Below are 6,000 nucleotides of genomic sequence, written 5' to 3'. Positions count from 1 at the left end.
GAGTCTTTAGCAGCTTAAGACAAAATTGCGTTGGTCCTAATCTCCCATAAAACTCAGGAGGCGTTTCCCACCCACTCCTCTTGTTCCCTCAAGATTTTAGCCTGAGGTTTTCTGTTCTGTTTGTGTTTGTGTCAAGTCTTTTTCTCTTCCCACTCAGTTAGGGAAATGCCTTTAAAAAAAATCCCCCTTTAAAGATATGAAAATCCTTGCTTAAGAAGTCTCTGTGTGGTCAAATGAGGAAAGGATTATAGTATTATGGAATTCAAGTGCCCTTTCCAAAAAAAGGTGGCAAAGAATCGATAGACTGGTTTATACAAACAGCAAACGCAGATGGTAAAAGTTTACCCGGAATCTAACATTTCAGGATGAAGGTTAAACGGATGGCTGTTTGTTCCTGAGAGAGGAGAGGAAGGTTCATCACCCACCCACCCAGGCTTATAGAAATCTAGCACGCCTGGGGGAATCTTCCCCTTGATGTTACTAAATACATCTCTCTCCCACTCCCATTAGCAGCCTGGCAAAATAAGCACTTCTGTGAAGAATATATGACACTTGTGTTACCAGAGTGTAGCTGACTTGATGCTGAGCTTGTGATGACGGGAGAGGAGTAGTCAGAATGGAGACAGATTTGCTTTTAAACTATGCTGTTAAGTCAACTCCAACTGATGGCAACCCTTTTCAGGATTTTTCAGGTAGAGAATACACAGAGGGTTGACCTTCCCCTTCTTCTGGAGGTGCCCTGGAACTGTGCAGCTTAGCCAAGATCCCACCGGCTGGCTCTACTACTTCTGCTGTAGAAGAAGGAGAAGAAGTGGCCTTTATCGATTTATTCACAGATACTGCAAGAGAAAGAGGTTGCTAAACTTATTTGAGGAAGTCCCAGCTTCTGAGAAAGTACATTTGCCTGGCAACTATCTTGGCATTTCCTTGTGTCTAATTATGACAAGAAGCAGGAACTGATCTCAGAGGAGGAGAAGGAAGGAAGCATAAGAGTATAGCTCTACACAGATATCAAAAAGACAAGAGGGGGAAAACACACCCAGTTCCACCTGTCTTATTACCTTCATTACTGCTTCAAAACACTTCCTAAATTGATCTGTGCTCTGCTCCAAGAGCTTTGGTTATCCTCATCATTTGAACTGACTTATAGACCAAGCCAGTTAAAACGACCATTAAAAACAAAGAATAAAGCTATTGGAACAGAGCACAAATCAATTCATTTTGGACTTGCAGACCAAGCATAGGATACCCAGTGTGGTGTAGTGGATAGAGTAATGGACTAGGACTCAGGAGACCTGGGTTTGAATCCCCACTCAGCCATGAAGACTCACTGGGTGTGTGGAAATGGTAAAACCTCTCCTTAAATTTCTTACTTACTTTGAAAGCCCTCTTAGGGTTGCTGTACGTCAGTTCCAACTTGACAGCACATAATAACGACAACACATAGACCAAACCCAAGTGGGTTTTCCAATGCCGAAAAAGTAATGCATCTGACAGCAGATGCTATGGGGTGAGCCATTGTGTCATGATGTTGGGGGACAGAGCTACGTGTGTCATGAGCCTCACCCTGTATCCTCTAAGCTCTAGCAGGTAATATTTATCAGGAGCGCATTGGGAATCCACTGTGAACAGGAACCAAAGATGATGAAGGTCCGAGCAGCATGCTCCATGAAGGCCATTCTCAGCCAAAAGAGCTGGCCTTGGTGTCCTCAGATTCTGTGGAGGTGCCAGGCTCTCATCAGGGCTAAAGTAAGATGCTACTGTCACTCCATTTGGATTCTGAATGTGAAATGGCCATAGGGACCATCTTGTCCTTTGCCTCAGGCAGCAAAATATCTTGGACTCATCCCAATATACAGTCAATTGCACCTGCTTTACCTCCCAAATAGATGACTGTGCAATGGCTGATATTGCAGAATGTTGAGACCAGAGGCAGAGACTCCAGATTCGCAGGGTCAGTAAATCCAGTTCAGGTTTCCGTCTTAACTTCATAGGAGGTATCTAAGGCACTAAAACCTATCTCTGGAAGAAGTTTAGCACCATGTATCAAAAACCAGAGTGAAACCCGGAGTGGACTCATCAGGTCATCAGGTCAGTGATTTCTGGACTGGCAAACGCTAGTCTTCCCTGTGAGCTCACAGGTAAATGAAGGCAACCTGGCAAGGCAGAAATCTGTAATGAAAAATATGTGACACTTACTTTATTATGAGAAGGAGAGGGAGCTCATCTAGCAAACAAGACGAGATGATAATTGGAATGGATTGGGTTTCATCAGATTATGGAAATGGTCCGCTAGGTTTTAAAAGTAGAAACACCGGTCTCTTAGAAGGGTGTGATATGAATCTGGGAATCTGGAAAAATGCACTTACAAGTTGCCCTGAAGCTAGAACAATTGCCTTGTTCATTATGGATCACAATGAATAATTAACCTTATTCAATGCCAGAAGATAAGAAGATGGTCATTAGCTTATTTAATCTCTTTTTTTAAAAAGAGAGAGAGAGAGAGAGGAGATAGGTCCCAGGGCAGATTCCAAAGATCAGTAATAAGACAGCCCCTGCCTTCAGACTGATTACCTTTAAAGATACAACACAAAGGGACAAGGGGGAGTGAAGGAGGGAAGAGAGAAGCAAACAAGGATCAGCCATTGATTATCAGGTGTTCATAAAGAGGAGCTAAAAGTTGCTGGTATCTCAGCTGAGCCAATGGAGGGAGCTTGCTCTTGTTTCCCTTTTTAACTATCTTGATCCGTTTCCTTTCTACCCTTATGTTAACATTTAAAGGCTTTTACATATGCAGTGTTTGCAACCTTGACATTTTGAGCGAAGGGGTGCTGCTAGGCAAGGGCTGACGGAGAGAGGAGACTGATGCAAACAGAGCTGAAGTTGGCCATGATCCTATTTACTCTCTCTGTTCTAGACAGGTACACAGCTTGAGAGTGCTCCTGGACTCTTCTCTGAGTTTGGACGCCTAAGTTTCAGTGGTGGCCAGGAGTGCCTTTGCAAAATTAAAACAAGTGCACCAGCTACAACTGTTTCTTGGGCGGTCTGGTCTGGCTACGGTGAGACATGCCTTAGTTACATCCCAGCTGGATTATTGTAACACACTCTATATGGGGCTGCCTTTGGAAAGCTACTGGATACTTTAGTGGGTCCAAAATGCCGCAGCCAGATTACTAACTTGGGCTGGTTACAGGGATCATATAACCCTCTGGTTACAGCAGCTCCACTGGCTGCCGGTCTGTTTCTAGGCACAATTTAAATTGCTGGTTCTAACCTATAAAGCTCTGAATGGCTTGGGTCCAAACTATATCAAGGATTACACCTCCCTGTATGAGTCTGCCCTGGCATTAAGATCATCAGGGGAGGCCTTTCTCACAGGTGCACTTGGTGGAGACTCAGGAGAGGGCCTTCTCTGTAGCTGCTCCCAGACTCTGGAACTCCCTCCCACAGGAGGCCAGGCTGGCCCCATCTTTGCTGTCCTTCCACACTGAGGCATAGACCTGGATAGATAGATAGATAGATAGATAGATAGATAGATAGATAGATAGATAGATAGATAGATAGATAGATAGACAGACAGACAGACAGACAGACAGACAGACAGACAGACAGACAGACAGACAGATAGATAGATAGATAGATAGATAGATAGATAGATAGATAGATAGATAGATAGATAGATAGATAGATAGATAGATAGATAGATAGATAGATAGATAGATAGATGGGTGGACAGGTGGACGGGTGGACGGATGGATGGACGGGTGGACGGGTGGATGGATGAGTGGATGGATGAGTGGATGGATGGATAGATGGACAGACAGATAGACAGACAGACAGACAAATTGAATAGAAATGGGAAGTAACAACTTACAAGTCACATTGATTCCTGTGAATCATCAGGTATGTAACCCACATTACATTTCAGAGATAACAGGCTGAGCAGGAACTAAGTTCCCTGGTGGAAATAATAATGATTAATGTCTTTAAGTTACTTCGAAATTTAGTTTTCAAAAAGGGTTTTAGCATGGTCCCAAGATTTTCACCCTCGCATTATCAATCCTACGTATTTCTTTTTTAAAGTAGCAAGGGGAAAAAAACAGACATCACCAGAAGAGATGCAAGTTAGATTTTCATGTTGGCACATCATAACTGGAACAAATTACTTTTAGAATGGATTTTCAAAGCTCTGAAGCTCAATTCATGCTTCCCGCCAGGGGATGGTTGGCTCAGTCCGTTGTGACTGTTCAAAAACACAAAGCCTTCAAGCTCTGTGACAAAATGCCCATGAACAGCTGGGATGAAGAAGGGCTGCCCAGCACCCAGTCCCTGCTTGTGAAATTTCCAGGCATCCATCCAAACCACCAATAATGCCAGACTCCAGGGACCTTTTCTTGTCTTGCAAGAATATATATATATATATTCTTGCAATATATATATAGCAGGTATTAGCTTTAAAATTTGCTGCATGGATTTCCCTTAGGGTAGTTGCTGGCTCTCAGTGTGGTGTAAGTGGATGGAAAGATAGACTAAGACTGAGGAGACCTGAGTTTGAATCCAAGATTATCCATGGAAACTCGGGGGAAATGTCAGGACTGGCAAAAACCACTCCTTAAATGTCCCACTTACTTTGAAAGCCCTATTAGCATTGCTAAGCATCAGTCAGTTATGACTTCACCACCCATGACCTAGAATAAAGCAGGGAACCTGTTGCCTGCCAGATGTTTTGTCCAAGCTTCCAGAGACTACTGGTTTGCTTGCCCCTGGCTGAAAGTATTCAGCATCAAATGATGTCTCGTTCTTCAGGAAATCATTTTGAAGGCACCACAGGGTACAAAACCCACACCTTGGAATGCTGTGATATCAGAAACATTGCAGACTTTCTAAAACTGGGGATGGTTAGATCTAGCCATGTAAGTCTTGGCAGGTGTGCAGTGCTCCTCTTGTGCTGTTGATGGTCCCCGTGAAAGATATATGGAAGAAAATCCCCCTTTGCACCCCACTGCAAATCTGCTGGATCTCCCCTTGTATAACCAGTCTTTTGATGGTATTTTGAACACCAGTCTGGCACAGGGTGGGTGGGTGCACTAGTTAGTCCCTATTAAAGTTCCACCCCTTCAGCAGAATGAATAAAGAAGTTGCAATGATATAGTAGATAGGTGAAAACAATGCACAACGCAGACCTTTGAGGGCTTATCCTTCACAGTGTTTCCTGCCTGCATAGAAAGCTAGCTCAGAAAGAAGTTAGCCATCTTCTCCCTGCCAAGCTGATTTTCTAGCTTCAGAGAAATGAATTGTGCAGAAGGAAATTCAAAGATATTTGTTTATTTTTGTCCACTTGGAGATTCTACTACCTTAATCTTCTTGGATAAGGGGCACAGTTGATGAATGCCAAAAACTGTTCTCCAGAAAACAACATCACATGTATTGCATCTCTTTTCTCCCGCTCCCCCCCCCCCACTTTGCTCTGTCATTCAGAAGCGGTGGTCTGCTCAGCGTCAAACATGACTTCTCCTAATTATTACTATACCCAAAGGAAGTGAAGATTTGTGTCTGTGTGTGTTGTGTGCAGGCGGAGGGAGGGAGATGTTTCAGGGAGGAGAAAAATAAAATATTAGCAGAGATGGGAATATCCTTTCTCTCCACCCCACCCCACTTCCCTTTTCTTTTTGTTCAGAAGAAAATGAGGATGTTATAGTTAAGTCGGGAGCTACAGTTTAAAGCCACTAGAGCAGAACATATAAACAAGTCCATTGCCTGAATGACACCCGGGTTTGGGCGCGTGTGTCGAGTGTCCTGTATAATTCATGAGTGGGGTGCTTTGCGTAATTCACAATTAAGGCTCGGCCAATGAGCTTTCATGTTTCCTGTTGCGCTTCCTCAACTTTGTGGTTTCTCGTCAAGAGCTCGCTGAGCCCTGCCTGGGACAGCCTGTGGGGAGAAGCAGTATTTGTGTATTAGTGGGGAGCTTATGAATTATGCAGCCGCCGTGGGGAAGCC

Source organism: Pogona vitticeps, chromosome 8 (genome assembly GCF_051106095.1).
Source record: "Pogona vitticeps strain Pit_001003342236 chromosome 8, PviZW2.1, whole genome shotgun sequence".
In the NCBI taxonomy this organism is placed as follows: domain Eukaryota; kingdom Metazoa; phylum Chordata; class Lepidosauria; order Squamata; family Agamidae; genus Pogona; species Pogona vitticeps.
This window is presented reverse-complemented; position numbering follows the sequence as displayed.